The 18,573-nt window shown below is 52.0% G+C and overlaps 1 pseudogene; it reads left to right on the forward strand.

Moving 5' to 3' along the window:
• The first annotated feature begins 2,651 nt into the window (after positions 1–2,651).
• LOC100337817 (small ribosomal subunit protein eS7-like) lies at positions 2,652–3,354 on the forward strand (annotated as a pseudogene).
• Positions 3,355–18,573: the final 15,219 nt, after the last annotated feature.

Below are 18,573 nucleotides of genomic sequence, written 5' to 3' on the forward strand. Positions count from 1 at the left end.
TGCACCCGTTGGTGACTCAGGACAGTGCCACCCTCTTCTCCCGGGAAGTTGGAAGAAACTGAATGGAGAAGGTCTTCCAGTGCTAGTACCGTGGGCCTGTCTGCCAAATCAGGCAGGGTCTTTGTGAGCTTCAGCTCCAAACTCTGCGATCTGGATCACAACTTACTGGCACGGGGTCTTGTGTCTGCAAGAGGTGGCAGTAGAGAAGCTGACACACAGCATCTCAAATTCCGTGGGCAGACGCATTCACAAGAACACAGCTCAACTGCAAAGGGCTGGGAAGTGGAACCTGGACCAGAACGAAGGTCAAATGGACATGCTGGCTGGGCAGCAATCTCTGCCACATGCGAACAGCGCACAAGACATTTGGTGAGGAAGGACTGGGAAGAGGCACTGGAGAGATAAACAGATTCCAAGGATGTGGTGGGCAGGGCTCGGGACAATAGCCTACTTTGGGGATAGCCTATCTTTGATAGGCATCCACTTCCTTGCCTTAGGAGCAGGGTGTGCTGCAGGGAAGTGGGTGTAGTCAGTGAGACTTGACTCGGAGAGCCTGAGACACTGGGGAGCTCTTGGCCTAGGAGGAGGGGCGCTCTGCAGTGGAGGATGCTGGGAAGACAGGGTGAGGGCCTCACCACTCAGGGCAAGCTCAGGCTCCCATAAGGCAGGTTCAGGGAACTTAGGTTCAGTGCAGGTCGTCAAGGTAGGGAAGAAGGCAAGTGCCCAGAATGCACACTCTACACGGCAGTCTCCACTTAGCAATCCTCCTGGGCCCCATCTTTATGGAAGAAGGCAATTTAGAGATGAGTAGGTAAGAAGCGTATCACTGCCTGGAAGAGTCTGGCCACAGTGGTGGAGTGGGGAGTTCTGGGCATCTGAGGAGGGGCTGGCCTCCAGAGGGCACTCACAGAGCCAGAGGAGCCTGTTTTGTCGATGCTGTCAAACAGTTCAGGGGTGGCTTAACTTGAATGCTGATGTTACTTCAAGGTGTGACAGACCTAGCCAACAGCACTTCCTGTGGTGATGGGAGTGCTCCCTACCTGCACTGTTTGGCACACGTGGCTACTGAGCACTTGAACTGTGGCCAGTGTGACTTAGACACTGGATTTCTCATTGCATTCAATTTTTTTAAGATTTATTTTATTTATTTGAAAGAGTTACAGAGAGGTAGAACAGAGAGAGAGAGAGAGGTCTTCCATCCGCTGGTTCACTCCCCAGATGGCCACAACAGCCAGAGCTGAGCCTATCCGAAGCCAGGAGCCAGGAATTCTTCTGGGTCTCCCATGTGGGTGCAGGGGCCCAAGGACTTGGGCCATCCTCTACTGCTTTCCCAGGCCATAGCAGAGAGCTGGATCAGAAGAGGAGCAGCCAGGACTAGAACCAGCACCCATATGGGATGTCGGTGCCTCAGGCCAGAGCTTTAACCACTGCACCACAGCGCTGGCTCCTGCATTCAATTTTAATGAATGCAAATCTAATTAGCCACATGTGGTTAGTGGCTATGATACTGGACAACACAGGCATGGCTTCTGGTCCAGGGGGAGTAGGATGGCAGGTTGTCTGTCTGTAATTTTTCACTAAAACTCCCCATTCTCTGCCTATTACTACTCAAGGGCCCTCAGCTCCAACCCAGACTTGCCCCACAGATGAGCCCTGGTGGGTGGCTGTCTGGTTCTACCCGGGGGTTTGACACACTTCAATCTTGAGGATTCCCACGTATCCCTGTGGGTCTCTGAGACTGTTCAACACCGTGTGGGGAACAGAGATTGGGCAGCTGGGAAATGCTACTGAATCTTCTTGGGCCTGGTTCTGGAGCTGCAAAGGGGGCTTGGGTGGAGCACACACCGTCTGCCCTTGGTTTCAAAGCGCTGGGCTTCAGTCACTGCTCCTCTCTCCATAGGAGGTTCTGAGCCATCGAGGCCCGGCTGATGTGGCAGCATTCTGCAAGTTGCTCAGGCAAAGTGTCACAGCTCGAGGCCGGGGAGTGTAATTGCATCTGCCACTCGCCTGCTCCGTGCCCAGACTGTCTAATGCCACTCGCCTGCTCCGTGCCCAGACTGTCTAAATGGGAACTGCTTTGATGTCTGCTGTCCTCGCACCTCCCTCCTCTGGCTGCATTTTGAATCTAGCTCATCCCCTCTGCTGCCTCCCAGACCAGCTTATCCAGCTCTCCTTCGTAGCCTGTTGTCACTGTCTCCTCTTCTCTTACCTCTTCAAAATCTTGAAGGAGAACGTTAGCCATGGACACCACTGCCCATTTCTGTGTCCCCAAGGGACCCTGCTTCAGAGCTGACCGTGAGCCCCTGGGCTTTGCTCCATGCTCAAGGCTCTTCCCTGCTCACCCTGGACAGGCAGGACAGCCTTGATGCCTTGCCATTCTTTCTTTCATCTTCTCCACTGCTCTCCTGCTGGGGGAAGCAGGTTTTCCTCCTCTCTACAGGACACAAGGCTGGCAGGTCCCCAAACAGTGTTTGGAGGTAGAGATAGGGAGGGGTTTCCATAGGAAAGAGAGGGAGCACTGTGTGGCTGCAGGGCCCATGGCCCAGAGTCCACGTGGGGTCTGGCCTGCTTCCTGACCCCCTCCCCGGGATCAACCTTTCCTCAAGCCCAGGCTTTCCTCCCAGCCCTGAAGGCTGCCCCGCTCTCTCCATATGCCTGTAGCCATCCTCAAACTGTACCCAAGTCCCTGCCTCTGGTCTCAGCAAGTCTTCCAGGCCACAGAACAAGGCACCACAAAGTGCTTTCTAAAGAGCAAAGCCAGCTTCCTCAGCAGGCGCTCAACAGGAGAAGCCACGTTCAGTGCGAGCACCAAGACCGTCGAGCCCAATGGCAAGAAGCCGGATGAGTTCGAGTTGATCTCCCAGGCACTCCTGGAGTTGGAGATGAACTCGGACCTCAAGGCTCCACTGAAAGGGGTGAACATCATGGCTGCCAAGGAAATCGAACTTGGCGGTGGCCGGAAAGCTATCACACACTTTGTTCCCATTCCTCAACTAAAACCTTTCCAGAAAATTTAAGTCCGGCTAGTTTAGTGGGAAGCATGTTGTCTATATGGCTCAGAGGAAAATTCTACCTAAGCCAACTCGAAAAAGCTGTACAAAAAATAAGCAAAAGCGCCCTAGGAGCCGCACCCTGACAACCACGCACGATGAGATCCTTGAGGACTTAGTCTTCCCACGTGAAACGGTGAGCAGGAGAATCCGTGTGAAACTGCACGGCAGCCGGCTCCTACAGGTCCATCTGGACAAAGAACAGCAGAATAACGTGGAGCATAAGGTAGAAACTTTCTCTGGTGCCTTGAAGAAGCTCACAGGCAAGGATGTTAATTTTGAGTTCCCAGAGTTCCAGTTGTAAACAAAAATGACTACATAAAGATGGTTCACAGTAAAAATAAATAACTAAATAGCAAAGCTAATGGCAATCTGCCCCATGTGACATCCTCGGATGGGCCCTCAATGGCTCCCCATGAGAGACTGGACTCTGCAGCCCACACTCTAGCTACGCAGGAGGCCCACCCTTCGCCCTCTGGCCCACGCGCGGAAGGCCACGTCCTCTGGGCTTGGCCGAGACTGTTCCCAGTTCCCTGGGAGCTGGCTCCAGTTGACCCATTGCTCTGCTGCTTAAGAAGTGCCCATGCACGGCATCACTCTCCCCTTCTGCTCAGGAACGCCACCTCTGGGAAACCTCCCGTCTTGCTCACGCCAGCCAGAGACGCTATGGCAGGCCCTTCTCGGTTCTGCCAAAGCACCTACCTGAGGTTTTTCCCAGCTGTCCCTGGACCTACCCTGCACCCAGCAGCCTGCCCTGCCTGCTCATATCAGCCAGTTGAGCGGCATGAAGCCCTTCCCCCTTTCCCCTGCCGCCAGTCCCGGGAAGCTATCTTCTGCCTGAGGCCAGATGGGAGAAGGAACGCAGGACCTGCAGATGGGAGAGCTTACCTAGTGCTCATCACTAAGTGTCTGCTACTGAGAGATGCTCTGTCCCACGTGTGGTCTCTGCCCCCGCCCTGTCCTCACAGAAGGATGGAGACCCAGGTGGGCTGGCGCAGCCTCTTTGACAAAGCAGGTGTTCCACACGTAGTTGTTGCATGATTCATTCCCACAGCTCAGCTCCCAGGACGAGGCTGGGCTCAGACTTAAGTTGTCTTGTTGTTTTGTTCTTTGTTCTTTTCTGCACCACACACCAGTGCAAAGGAAAGTCTCAGGCACTAGTGCAAGCCGCTTCTCCTGCCCACTGCATCCTTTCCGAGCTGCGACCAGCTCACTCTCCCTGACCCTGGACTGCGCTCTTGGGACCCACTTCCCACGGCCTCCCCCGCCCGCGGGAGCAGCCGAGCGGTCTTCCCGGATGCTCCTTCGGTGCGGGGCTGTAACGGTGGCTGCTCCTCCGCCGCTCTGCGCTGGCTCCACCAGGGCCCTGCCAAGCCACCTCCTCCACACCTGCTGGCATACCTGGCCGGGTTCTCAGTCTCCGTTGGGATTGCTTTCTTTGGTTCCAAGTGGGACCATCTTTCCCTTTCTCCTGGGGAAGCACATGTGTGGTGCCCGGGAAGTCGCCAGTTTCCCACGCAGCTCTTCCTCTCTGCCCTACCTTCTCTCTAGGTCATCTCCTTATACCGTCCTCAGCCCAGCTCAGAGCAGGCCTCCTGGATTCTCCGTCGGGTGGGCGTGTCTTCCCTCCCCCAATCACACCGTGGATTCCTTGAGAGCAGGCTCTGCAGCTCAGTGCAGCTCTGGAGCCTCCCAGGTGCCCCATGTTTTCCCATGATGCCCTGCACATGGTAAGCTTTTGTGCCTCCGTATTGATTACTCAGCAGCAGAGGCTCATTAAGGGGTTTGTGGGACTTGGGTTCTCTTCCTTAAGGCACTGTTTCCCCAAGTATGTTCTCTGAATGGCAGGCTATTAGCATGAGGGCACTTCAAAAAGTGTGTGGAGGGCAGGCATTTGTCACAGCTCGGGACACTTGAATCCCATGTGAGAACACCTGGGTTCAAGACCTGCCTCCGCTTTTTTTTTTTTTAGATTTATTTATTCATTTGAAAGTCAGAGTTACATAGAGAGAGAAGGAGAGGCAGAGAGAGAGAGAGAGACAGAGAGAGAGAGAGAATGAATATCTTCTATCTGCTGGTTTACTCCCCAGTTGGCTGCAATGGCTGGAGCTGCGGTGACCCGGAGCCAAGAGCCAGGAGCTTCTTCTAGGTCTCCCACATGGGTGCAGGGGCCCAAGGACTTGGGCCATCCTCCACTGCTTTCCCAGGCCATAACAGAGAGCGAGATAGGAGTGGAGCAGCTGGGACTTGAACCACATCCCATATGGGCGCTGAAGGCGGCAGCTTTACCCGCTATGCCAGAGCGCTGGCCCCCTGCCTCCACTTATGATTCAGCTTTCTGCTAATGTGCACCCTGCGAGACAGCAGGTATTGACTCAAGAATTTGGGTTCCTGACTTCAGCCTGGCCCAGCCTTGCCTTGTCTATTGCGGGCATTTGGAGAATGGACCAGAGAGATCTTCCTTCTATTGGTTCACTGCTAAAAATGCTCACAACAGTCAGGGCTGAGCCAGGAAACAGCCAGGAATCCAGGACTCCATCTGGGTCTCCCACATAGGTGGGAGGGGCACAGCGCTTAAGCCATCATCTACTGCCTCCTAGGATTCATTAGCAGGAGCTGGGTCAGAAGTGAGGACTCAAATTGACACTCCAATATGGGAGGCTGGCAACCCAAGCTGTGGCTTAACCTGCTGTGCCATAATGCCTGCCTCTTCCATGAGCTTTTTGCAGGCCTGCTATGTATGTTACAAGATAAAGAGACCCAGGATCAACTACCACACATTTCTTAAAGCTCTAATATATTAAAGTACATTGTGATTCTCCAAGAGGAATGATACGAGAGCCCAAGACCCACCTGGGTTAAGGTCAATATACGTGCCTCCCTCCCCAAGTACTCAGCATGGTAGAGAATGTTAATTTGATTAGGGAAAAGACAAGGGAAGAACAGCAAGTAATGCCAACTCCACAAAGATGCCCCTGGATCCCAGGGCTCACCCAGGTAACCAAAAACTTGCACTCAGATCCCACATCCCTGGCCCCAACAGCCAGATTCCAGATAAAGGGCTGCTTCTGCTTCTTCTGCTGCTGCTTCTTCTTCTTCTTCTTCTTCTTTTTCCTCTTCCTCCTCTTCCTCCTCTTCCTCTTCTTCCTCTTCCTCCTCTTCTTTTTCCTCCTCTTCCTCCTCCTCCTCTTCTTCTTCTTCCTCTTCTTTTTTAAGATCTTATTTATTATTTACTTGAAAGGCAGAGTTATAAAGAGGCAGAAGTAGAGAGAGAGAGAGAGAGAGAGAGAGAGAGGTCTTCCATCCGCAGGTTCACTCCCCAATTGGCCACAATGGCCGGAGCTGCACTGATCTGAAGCCAGGAGCCAGGAGCTTCTTCCGGTCTCCCACATGGGTGCAGGGGCCCAAGGACTTGGGCCGTCTTCTACTGCTTTCCCATTGCTTTGCAATGTTAGGACTTAAGATGTTAACTCTAAAAACATAAAAAACAAAGCCTACCACATAAGCAAAAACAAACAAATGGAAAAAAACACTAGTTTTAGGTTATGCTACACAAGGGCTTCAAAGAGTCCATGAAAAATACATATTATTGGAAAGCAACTACAAATGATTTCAACTTTTTTGCACAAAATTCATCTTTTTTAAAAACTATTTTTATTTATTTGAAAGACGGAGTTACAGAGAGAGGCAGAGACAGAGCGAGAAGTCTTCCATCCACTGGTTCACTCTCCAGATGGCCACAACGGCCAGAGCTGCACCAATCCGAAGCCAGGAGCTTCTTCCAGGTCTCCCACATGGGTGCAGGATTTGGGCCACCTTCTACTGCTTTCCCAGGCCATAGCAGGGAGTTGGATCAGAGTGGAGCAGCCGGGACTAAACTGGCACCCGTGCGCTTCAGGCCAGGGTGTTAACCCGCTGTGCCACAGCGCCAGCCCCCAAAATTCATCTTTTAACTCCATTTCTGACTTTTTTTTTTAAAGATTTATCCATTTTCTTGAAAGGCAGAGTTAGAGAGAGGGGGAGAGATTTTCCACCTGCTGGTTCATTCCCCAAATGGCTACAACAGCTAGCACTGTGCCAGGCCGAAGCCAGGAGCCAGGGGCTTCTTCTGGGTCTTCCACGTGGGTGCAGGGGCCCAAGCACTTGGGCCACCTTCCATTGCTTTCCCAGGTATATTAGCAGGGAGCTAGATTGGAAGTGGAGCAGCAGGGACTTGAACCAGTGCCCGTATGGGATGCTGGCATTGCAGACAGTGGCTTAACCCTTTACAGTGTGCTGCCCCCTCCATGGACTTTTTTGAAGTACCCTCATATATGGTTCTACATAATACAGATGAAACATATTAATGTTAATCTTTAAAACTGAAAGCAGTAACTTGGTAAAATCAGATAGCTTTGCGTTCAAAGAACTGCGTCCATGAGTTACTGGTGTATCAAGTCTCTTCCCTGTTTGTCTCCCATTTTCCTCTTCTGCAACACAGGGGAAATTGCCACCTATTTCCTAAGGCTGTTGCAAGAAGCAAATTGACCTGGAATATGCGAAAGCAGCTACAACAGTGTCTGGCTCTTGGCAGACACTCAATAAATGCAGTTGAATGAGACTCTTTGTAGTTTATAATCTAACAATGACACACATGAACACGCTGCAGATACACTGATTTTTATCAACTGAACGTAATACAGGCAAAACTATCAGTGCCTGTTTCACAGTCAGGTGGTAAGACAAGAGGGCAGGGCAGGTGTAGGCCTGGTAACCAAGGGCCTAAGAGCACAGACTCAGCCACACTGCCCGGGTCAAATCTACTTACCAGCTGTGAGCCCTTGCAATAGTTGCTCTGCCTCTTGAGGCCCATTCCCTGGCCTGAAAACTAGAATGGTTGTGAGGGTTGTAAGAGTTAATGTAGACAAAGCTTAGAACAGTGACTGGCACATAGAAAGCTATAGAAGAGTGCCTGCCCCTCCCAGCTGTCCCTCCTCTGAACCCTTGGAGCACTCGTAAATGCCACAGAGAGGTTTAGATCACTTACCACGCTTTCGTGTTGTGTGTGTATAATTTTATCTCCCCCACTAGAGCTAAGCAATTTGAGGGCACGATGCTGTCTGCTTCAGCCCACACAGGGCTCCCACTGCACTGTGCTCCTTAGCTGTTTGTGGAGTCTATGAAGGAATTAGTGAGCCGGGGCACACCCCTGGGGTCTGGTTCTGTGGGGCGTGCAGGGCTGTGTGTACCCCCAACCCTGGCAAGCCCAGAGCAGGGGCCCTCACCCCTCTGGGGCCCTTCACCCCTCTGGGCCCTTTGCTTTCTCCGCTCCTCTCCTCTTGTCCTGGCTGCAGATGAAGAGCACCTGTGCTCTGCAGAGGCTGACCAAGGCCAAGGGTCCAGCTGCCACTCCTCACATCCGACCAGTCCACTTACACCAGAGACCTCAGCTCTGCCCCTGGCAAGCCAGCCAATGGAGGGTTCCAAAGCACCTAGGCATGGGCATGTAAGGAAAAGCCTGGCTCTCGCACTCCCACCTTGGCCTTCAAGTGCACAGGTGCTCCCCAGGTGCCCTTGGAGGAGGAGCTGCGAGGCTCTCAGCAGCTCAGGCTAGGGAAAGTCCCCTGGGCACCTGGAGCCAGGGAGGGACGGAGCCAAACTCCTGGAGCCTTGGAAGCAGGATTGCCCTCTCTCTCTCCAGAGCCCTGGCTGACAGGGTCTGGCTCACAGACTATCAGAGGGGAAGGAGCTCCAGGGACTCCAGTGGCCAGCCCTCCAGGGGAAGTGGCCAGCAATGCTGTCAGTACTGTTCTCACATCTGTTCTGGGCTCGTTCCACATTGCTGCCCTGCCGTTCTCTCTGCACGGCTCCTCCACTGATGTCCAGCACGTGGCATTTTTCTGGAGGCCCCTGGCACGGCTGCCCAAGCTTGGGCACTGGGAACAGTCAGACCTGAGTTCAGATGTGGACTCTGGCAATGACTGTGTGATGCTGGCCATAATTCCTAACCTCTCTGGACCTTGGCTTTCAATGTTACTGATGTCATGGTTCTGATTTGACTGATTTCACAATGTTGTTGGAACTGACATGAGCTAACCATGTTAAGTTGCAATGGTGCCTATCACGAGTAAGTGTTGAGTAAATTATTGTTGGCGCAATGCAGTGTGAGGTCTGGCGTACGCTCCTCTATTCTCCCTTTGTTCATGCAGCTGTAAACGAGCATCGGATGGCCCAGGGGCGGCAGAGGAAGGCTGGACATGGCCACCCCAGTTGCCTGGGTGTCCTGGTGGAGCAGGGCCAGGGAAGCGTACAGGCTGTGTGTTCCCGTGCACTCCGCGTCCAGGTGCATGTGCTGGGCCAGGGTGTTTGCTGAGCAGGCTAATCCATGCTCCTGCCCTGAACCCATCTCTGGAGCAGTTCTTTGTCTCCTCTTCCCCCACGTAGGATGCAGGCACTGCAGTGCCCTCTTGCGTTTAAAATGCCCTTCTCCAGTAAAGACAGTGGGGTTTGCAGAGAAGGGCTGGATGCTTGGTTGGGAAATAAGCACAAGAAACGTCACAAGACTGATCTTTACTACCACTCCATCACGAGGCTCCGAGTAGAAAACCGGGTTCAGAGAGGTGACGTGACTCCCCCAAGATCACACAGCAAAAAAGCAGTAAATTCAGTTTATATTGACTGCTGGCTCCTGAGGACTCAGGCTTTCTGTTGGGGTACATACCCCACTTGCTGGCTTTACAATTTTCTTTGTTCCAGGCCCCAGATCCATCTCCCAGTCCATTTCCTCTCTGCCCTGTGCTCCAGGAGACTGATGGCCATGGACGGCACGCGGGGCTTTCTGGTCTTCTGCTTTACAGTTGGGGTGGATTACCAGGAAGCTTTGGCAGGAGATTGCAGCCCATGAGAGAAAAGTCGGGAGGATTTTGTCCACCTCTTCCTTCTCCACCTTGCTTTTTAAAAATTTATGAATTTTGGCCGGCGCCGCAGCTCACTAGGCTAATCTTCCACCTGCGGTGCTGACACCCCAGGTTCTAGTCCCGGTTGGGGTGCCAGATTCTGTCCCGGTTGCCCCTCTTCCAGTCCAGCTTTCTGCTGTGGCCCAGGGAGTGCAGTGGAGGATGGCCCAAGTGCTTGGGCCCTGCACCTGCATGGGAGACCAGGAGGAAGCACCTGGTTCCTGACTTCGGATCGGCGCAGGGAGCCAGCAATAGCGGCCATTTGTGGGGTGAACCAACGGAAGGAAGACCTTTATCTGTCTCTCTCTCTCTCTCACTGTCTAACTCTGCCTGTCAAAAAAAATTACGAATTTTAAAGTCAGAGAGACATACAGAGGGAAAGAGTGATCTTCCATCCACTGGTTTACTCCTCAGTTGCCTGTAACAGCTAGTGCCGGGCTGGGCTGGGCTGGGCTGCATCCAGGAGCCTGAACCTCATTCTGGGTTTTCCACCAGGTCTTAAGCCAGCACCTGCTGCCTCCCAGGACAGGCGTTAGCAGGAAGCTGGGCTGGAAGCAGAGCCGAATCTCAGACCCAGGAGCTCCCGTCATGATGCAGGCGTCCCAAGCAGCACCTCGATTACCATGCAGACCCCTGCTCGGCCTCTCCTCCCTCCTGCTGCCCGGGTTTGATTCTGACTACAGCTTCTTCTGGGCAGGCCCCTTGCATGACTTCAACTCTTCCTGGGTCCTGAGAATATAATTTGCTCCATGCACTTCTTCAGGCCTAAGGCTGGAATTACTTTACTGCAGTTGCTAGCCCCCAGCCATCTCAACGTTCCTTGTCGATTCCTTTAACCTTGCTGCATCTCCACAAATGGTCCCCTCATCCAGCTCCCTTCACAATCCCAGCCAAGTGTCCCTCTGTTTCTGCTGGGACCTGACCAGTCTCCTTACATTCATCTGAGGTTGCTCCTCTTGAGGTCTCTTGGAGGAAAGACCAATGACTTCTTTTCCTGGTCAGCCCTAGATCGTTCCAAACTAATTAGTGGATGGCAGAATGATGGCCAGGCACTGGAGGCTGGCTCTATGTCTGGTGCTGTCCCTACGCCTGCCTCTCCAGATCCATTGCCCCATCTTTGATATGTGAGATTCCACCAGAAGTTCTCTTGCTCCCTCCATGTCTGACATCCCAAGTCTGTGAGTTGACACCCAGAGAGGGTGAGGGACTTGCTGCTGCTCAGTAGCAAGGCAATGGGGTCAGGACTTGAACTCCTGCATCTTAAATCAGTAAGTGACTCAATACAACTGCACCCTCCCATGCATCTCACACATTCTGTCCCTTTGCCTGCCCAGGTCCCCATCTTCTAGTCCGCCGATGGCTTCCCTCACACAGGTTGAAAACTGCCATTCCCACCTGTGAATGGGGAGAAGCCGGGGAAAAGAAGGATCTCTGGGCTCTTGAGAACGAGAGCGGCCGTCTCTCCCATGGGTATAAACACCAAGAGAGAATATGCATCAGGCCCTCAGGGATCAGGAGCCCACCTGGAAGAAAATGCCGCGGTCGACTAGATAGATCATCCCCTCTGGACACCGTGGTCCTTGGACGAGCCCTGAGCCAACCCTGGCGCTGCACTGTGCGAGCTAAGCTACCTTCTGCTCCCAAGTGATCCCTCCCTCTAGACAGATTACAAGAGTTGGGGGGGGGTGGGGAGCATAGGCTGGAGGTAGAGTGTGTGAGGCCCTGGTCAGGGGTTCTGGCCCCGACACTGTTGGGTGGGCAAACGCAAGGGCCAGTGCAGAGTCGTGCAGGGGACTGGAGAGGTGGATGTGAGGATGCTGATGTCAGCCCCTGGGTGTGACCACTCCCCCAGCAACACAGCTCTCTGTACCGTTTAGATATTAGGAGGTCATGTCTTGGAAAGAGAAGCTGTAGAGCTGAGCTGGGAAGCTCCCTGGAGCAAGTGATAGGAAACAGCCTGGCCCTGGGCCTGAGAGGAGCAGGAGAGCCGTCAGTCAGAGTCCCTGCCCTCCTGGGGAAAGGAAGGAGGCGCTCAGACAGCTGGGATATGCACAGACAGGCTAGGGAAGGGCCTAGGGGAGCCGCCGATAGCAGAGGGCAACCGGGGTGAAAGGGACGGGAGCAGAGCTGCAGGTACAAGTGGGGGAGATGCTGCTCCTCCATTTCCATCTGGGCTTTTGCTGTTTAACTGAGTGATTCCTGGCCCTGGGGCAACTCTGTGGCTTTCTCTGCTTTGCACTAGGGATGTCACTTAATTGCCGGAAGATTCTGCTTTGGGCTTTTCCTTCAGAGTTTTCTCGAATGGCCCAACTGCACCTTGTCATTTTCGTAGGTTTTGTTTTCTCTGTCACCTCATGTCCCAGGGTCTTCCAGAAGAGCACAGCTTTCTGAGAGCCACAGAGCCAGCCTCCCTCTGCAGAGCCAGGCCAGGCAATGGGGAGACCACCCCCAGGGCTGGGATCTGGGATGTGATAGGAATTTCCCAGAGGAGCACCTGCTCCTCTTCAGCCCTTGCGTTTAAAGATTTATTGATCTATTTTAAAGCCAGAGTTATAGACAGGCAGAGGCAGAGAGGTCTTCCATCTGCTGGTTCACTCCCCAAATGGTCACAACGGTCGGAACTGAACTGAGCCAAAGCCAGGAGCCTGGAGCTTCTTCTGGGTCTCCCGCATGGGTGCAGGGGCCCAAAGACTTGGGCCATCTTCTACTGCTTTCCCAGACCATAGCAGAGAGCTGGATCGGAAGTGGAGCAGCTGAGACGAACTGGCGCCCATATGGGATGCCGGTGTAACAGGCAAGGGCTTAACCTGTTGTTCTACAACACCGGTCCCTTTGCCATCTTCATGTGAACAGACCACTCTTGGTCTGGAAGCCTCCATCCTTTCAGCTTTGCCTTCCACCTGTGGTTCTTCAAAAGCTTCAGCCCTAGTTCCTCTGGCTCAGTCTGTCCTGACCTCCCTCCTGCACTGCCCTCACCTCCAGCAGCTTGTCTGTGCTGGCCCTTCTGGAGATGCCATGACGAAGTCCCACAAGCTGTGGGGCTTGAACAGTGGGAAACGCTCCTGCTCACCGTTTTGGAGGGCAGAAGTTCAGAATCAAGGTATTGGCAGTGCCCTGCTCCTCTGAGGACTTGAAGCCCTCGTCTCTTCCAGCTACTGGAGGCCCCGGGCCAGCCTTGGCTCGCGGCAGCGTAGCTGCAGTCTCTGTGTCCTTCCTCCTGTGAATGTCTCACCTCTGTGTCTGTGTGCTCATCTCTATCTCTTGTAACGACACTCATCTCTGGATTTAGGGCCCATCCTCATCTGATTTTAACCTTCATTATACCTGCAAAGACCCTGTTTCCAAGCAGAGTCACAGCCCAAGGTTCTGGGTAGACGTGAACTTGGCAGAGACAATATTCTACCCATGCCAGGTCTCCTTTTCCTTTCTGTCACACGGGTCTTCACATCCCCAAGCCTGACTCCAGCCACAGCTCAGCATCTCCTTTTGACCTTGAGGCTGAGCTTAGCTCTAGGCTCTTCTTCTTTGCTGCTCTCAGCACTCCTCAGCGGAGAGAGCTACAGCTTCTTTTCCCCTGGTCTCAGGAGCCAGCTCCACAGAGATGACGACCTCCCTCAAATTCCCACCCTAAGGCCCTACCAATTGTCCACATTTCCCCCTTTCCTGCTCTCCTTCTACCCCATTTAAGGCTGTGTGTCCTCCTGTTTCTGGAGGCTTGTGCAGGTCCTCACAATATCCTCCTGGTGTTATCCCAGCTGTCCACCAACTCCTGGACTTGTTCCCATTATCCTGACCATACTTTCCTGCTCCTGTGTTCTTCCTATTCTCTCTCTTCTCATACGACCCTGGGGCTTAGAGGGGAGCTCAAAGAGTTCATGGAAAATTGTGCAATATATTTTGAAATCCGTGCATTGCTTTTTTATAATATACATTTTCCATAAAGCTTTTGAAGACCACTAGTATGAATGCATTTCAAATGTTTTTGCACCAAAATGAATGTATATTTGAATTCCATTTTCCATGAAGTTTTTGAAGTACCCTCATATTTATCAAGTATTTTTTCAAGATTTATTTATTTATTTGAAAGATAGATTGTTGCCTTGGCCGGCACCATGGCTCACTTGGCTAATCCTCCAACTGCAGCGTCAGCACCCTGGGTTCTAGTGCCGGTTGGGGCGCCGGATTCTGTCCCGGTTGCTCCTCTTCCAGTCCAGCTCTCTGCTGTGGCCCAGGAAGGCAGTGGAGGATGGACCAAGTCCTTGGGCCCTGCACCTGCATGGGAGACCAGGAGAAGCACCTGGCTCCTGGCTTCGGATCGGCGCAGCGTGCCGGTTGTGGCGGTCATTTGGGGGGTGAACCAACGGAAAAAGGAAGACCTTTCTCTCTGTCTCTCTCTCTCACTGTCAAACTCTGCCTGTAAAAAAAAAATGCTTATTAAAAAGAAAGATAGAATTACACAGAAAGAAAGAGGAACGGGGGTCGGGGGAGAGACATCTCCCATCTACTGGTTCAATCTCCAAATGGCTGCAATGTCTTGGACTGGTCCAGACCAAAGCCAGGAGCCTGGAGCTTCATCCAGGTCTCCCACATGGGTGGCAGGGCCCCAAGCCTTCTGGCCATCTTCCACTAATTTCCCAGGCGCATTAGCAGAGAGCTAATTCAGAAGTGGGGCATCCTGGACATGAACCGGCACCCATGTGTGATGCCAGTTTTGCAGGTGGCAGCTTAACCTGCTATACCACAATGACGGTCCCTCAAGTTTGTATTGAGCGCCTACTGTGTGCCAGGTATCATTCTAGAATTCCCACCTCATCTGCAATAATAAGCTCACTGTAGATAGATATACTGTGGGATTTACATTCCAACGTTTACATTTTTTTAAAAAGATTTATTTTGTTTATTTGAAAGGCAGAGTGGTGGAGAGAGAGGGAGAGATAGAAAGAATCTTCCATCTGATGATTCACTCCCCCAGCAGTGGTGATGATCTGGCTGGGAACTCCATTTGGGGCTCCCACATGAGTGGCAGGGGTCCAAGCACTTGAGCAATCTCAGGCTGCCTTCCAAGGCACATCAGCAGGGAGCTGGATTGGAAGCAGAGCAGCTGGAACTCAAACTGGCACTCACATGGGATGCCGGTGTTGCAGGCAGGGATCTTACCCTGCTGTGCCAGAATGCAGGCCCCTGAAGTTTACGTTGGTAACCTGACCCTGACCTACCTGTGGCCTCCGGCTCCTCCAATCCACATGTCTAGCTCAAACTGCCCCCGAAGCCAGGCCTGCATTTCTGTGCCATAGCACTTTTCCTTTGGTTGATGCGTCTGCCTTCTGTGTGCCTGGAAAACTCTTAGCCACCCTCATGACTCAGCTTCAGTGTTACCACCTCCTGGGAGCCTTCCTTGAAAATGCTGTCCTGGGCCCCCTCGTTTTTGCCACATGAATCTCTCAGCGTGTGAGTCATGCTGCCTGGCAATGATTTGCTTATGCGTCTGTCTCTCTTTCTCCCTTGCAGTCAAGGACAACATTTTATTCATTTTTATATCCTCTATCTCCAGCATGATGTAGATGTTTAACGGATATTTGAGTGTTTAACAAAAGAAGTGGTGGAAGACCCCAACTCAACAGAAAGCTGAATCCACCTGGGGGAGCTGAAACTCCCTCATCTACTCAGTCCCTTGCACCTGACCTAGCGTTGTGTGCTCCTGGACACTGCCAAGGAGCAGCAGATGGGTAAATGGAGATGTTATGGGTTGAATTGTATTGTCCTCAACTCCTATTTTGAATTCCCAACCCCTCAGCACCTGAGAAAGTGACCTTATTTGCAAATAGGGTTGTTGTGGATATTAGTAAGTAAGATGAGTTTTTTTTTAAGATTTATTTATTTATTTGAAAATCAGATTACCAGAGAGAGAAGGAGAGGCAGAGAGAGAGAGAGAGAGAGAGAGAGAGAGAGAGAGGTCTTCCGTCTGCTGGTTCACTCCCCAGATGGCTGCAATGGCCAGAGCTGAGCTGATCCGAAGCCTGGAGCCAGGAGCTTCTTACAGGTTTCCCATGCGGGTGCAGGGGCCTAGGGACTTGGGATCTTCTGCTTTCCCAGGCCACAGCAGAGAGCTGGATCGGAAATGGAGCAGCCAGGCTCCAAATGGCTGCGATGGCCTGAGCTGGGCTGATCCAAAGCCAGGAATGCTCTGGCTTGTTAACAGTCTCCACTGCTGCCTGGGTTGCTGCTTCCTGGGACATAGGTACCCTCTGGAAAATGAGGTGCTAGATAATCCTTACCAAAGCCTGAGGGCGGGAGGGAGAGTCAGGGCCTTGCAGTGTGTCCCCTGGAAAGGGTTCAGACCTGGGATGCATTCTCTGAGCATGGCTGTGGGGAGCCTGCCATCTCTTTAACGTGCCAGTTCGAGCCTGAAGGAGAGACCTTTCCCTTTGCCTGGTTGAAACCAGGCTGCACCAGTTACATAAGACTTGATGAAAGGTTTAGGAAAAATGAATGCAGACAGTAAATCTGACCACAGTACATGACTTTGCACACTCTGCACACTCAGCGATGGGCTTTAAAGGCAGGATCTTGTATCGTGTCTTGGGTTGGGCCTTTAGAAATGAGGCCCCAGGGGACAGACAGCAGTCAACGTGAGAACGGGGAGACGGGCCTGGACCTCTGTCTGTGCTAGTTTTGGGGGCCTTGGATTTTATAAGGGAGATGGCAGGTTTCCCTGAATCATCACCCCTGCTCTCCTCCAAAGTGGTAGATGCTGTCTTTGCAGCTACCTTCCAGGAGGGATCACTACAGGGGTAATTCCTCTGCTTTCTGGGTTGTGGCCAGAGAGCCTTCTCTGTCCCCATGATAGACTGTTTTGTCACAGGCACTTTGCTGGGGGGAGATCATCCCTTCACCCATCCACTCCCCCCCAAACATTGCAGTCTTCATCCACAAACATGTTTGGATACAAAATAGTAAATGTAATAATCACCCAAAAAACCACACCCACAGGGCAATGAGGCCTAATCTCTGCCAGTCTTGATTCTGCATTTGTAATCTGTACCCCTCTGCAGCTTGGTTAAAAGGGTGCTCTTTGCAGTCCCACAAATCTGGGTTCTGGTTACAACATACACAAGGTGCAGGATCTGAAATAATCTGATTAAGGTCTCTAAGTCTCAGGTGTTAACCTGCAAAATGGGGGCAATAAAAGGAACTGCTTCATTGGACTGTTGTTGTGTGCGTCTCATAGAATGATACTTGCAATGGGTACTCCATCTGACACATTGTGTCATCTCAATTTCACTTATCAATGCCTTGCCATTCATAGTAAAGTAGTTATTTCAACATTTAAGAAACTGACTCTATCAAGGCGAGTGCCATGCTTATCACATAGGATGTGCTTGACAAATTCTTTTTGAATGAATGAATGAATGAAGCATATTTCCATCACCATTTCTGTCTGGGAAAGCATCACTTGAGGTTCCTGACTGATGCCAGTCCCTGTAAGAAGGTCACAGTCCATACCAATACACGATTAGGATAGAACACTTCACTGTCTGCCTTGAGCCTCATACCTCTGTGAAATAATTACTAATATCCACAGTTCGTCCCAAGGACACTAACCCGCATGGAGATTTAACAATTTGCCCAAAGCAACCAGCCAGTAAGCTGAGTCTCAGAAGCTCAAGTGCACCCTGGAACAGCATTAAGATTCCTGCCTGAGATCCCGTGACCTGACTTGAAAGAGCTCTAGGTACCTAGGGAGTTACTGAAAGCTATTCCCAGAACCTTGAGCTTAAGTCATTTTCAGAAAAGTAAAACAACCAAGAATTAATGAATGCTGGATACAATTAGCCGTTTGTAGAAGAGACCCATTCTAAACAATACTTTATAGATGTGTAATGAAGAGCTTGGGGGATACTCAAGTCCAAAATAAGTGACCAAAACTAAATGTATCAAAAAGGAGTTGTGATTCAATCGATAGCTCCTGCTCCGACCGAGGGGCGGGTGTGGCAGCCAGAGGTCTGCGGTCCGCCTGGAGACGAGGAACGGGTCATTCAAAGGCTACAACCAGCCAGACTGCCTCCAGTTCTACCATGAGAGACACCTTGGCTCTGGAGACAGACTGCTGTGGACCAGGCATAGTTCATCACCATTTTCTGTCCCTTGACAAAGTATGCCTTTGTTCTGTTCCCACTAAGCAGCCTCCTGATTATTAGTTTTCCAGGTAAGCGTGATGCCAACAAGGAGATACCTTGCAGGCATTGTGCTACTTTTCCCTTGGGTTCTTCAGTCTCCTAGGAGATTGGTGATTGTAAGTCAAGGACTGTTGAACCTGACCTGCTTTGAATGTGTGTATAAATCCAACGTCTGGAACTGCAAAGCCACGCCAGGATCAGCCCCTGGTCCACACAGCAATGGTGTGAAGGTGCTTCTCTCCCCCTGTCCACCGCCACCTTCACAGATGTCTGTAATGAAATCCCTCCATCCTTCTGCCTCTGGCCACCTGCCTGCAGAGCAGAGCAAGAGCCACAGGTCACTTCAGTGGGAACACAGGGCTTCCTCGGCGGAATCAAGGGCGGGGGACCCCACACAACAGGCTTGTTGGA

This window comes from Oryctolagus cuniculus, chromosome 7, assembly GCF_964237555.1.
Source record: "Oryctolagus cuniculus chromosome 7, mOryCun1.1, whole genome shotgun sequence".
NCBI lineage: Eukaryota > Metazoa > Chordata > Mammalia > Lagomorpha > Leporidae > Oryctolagus > Oryctolagus cuniculus.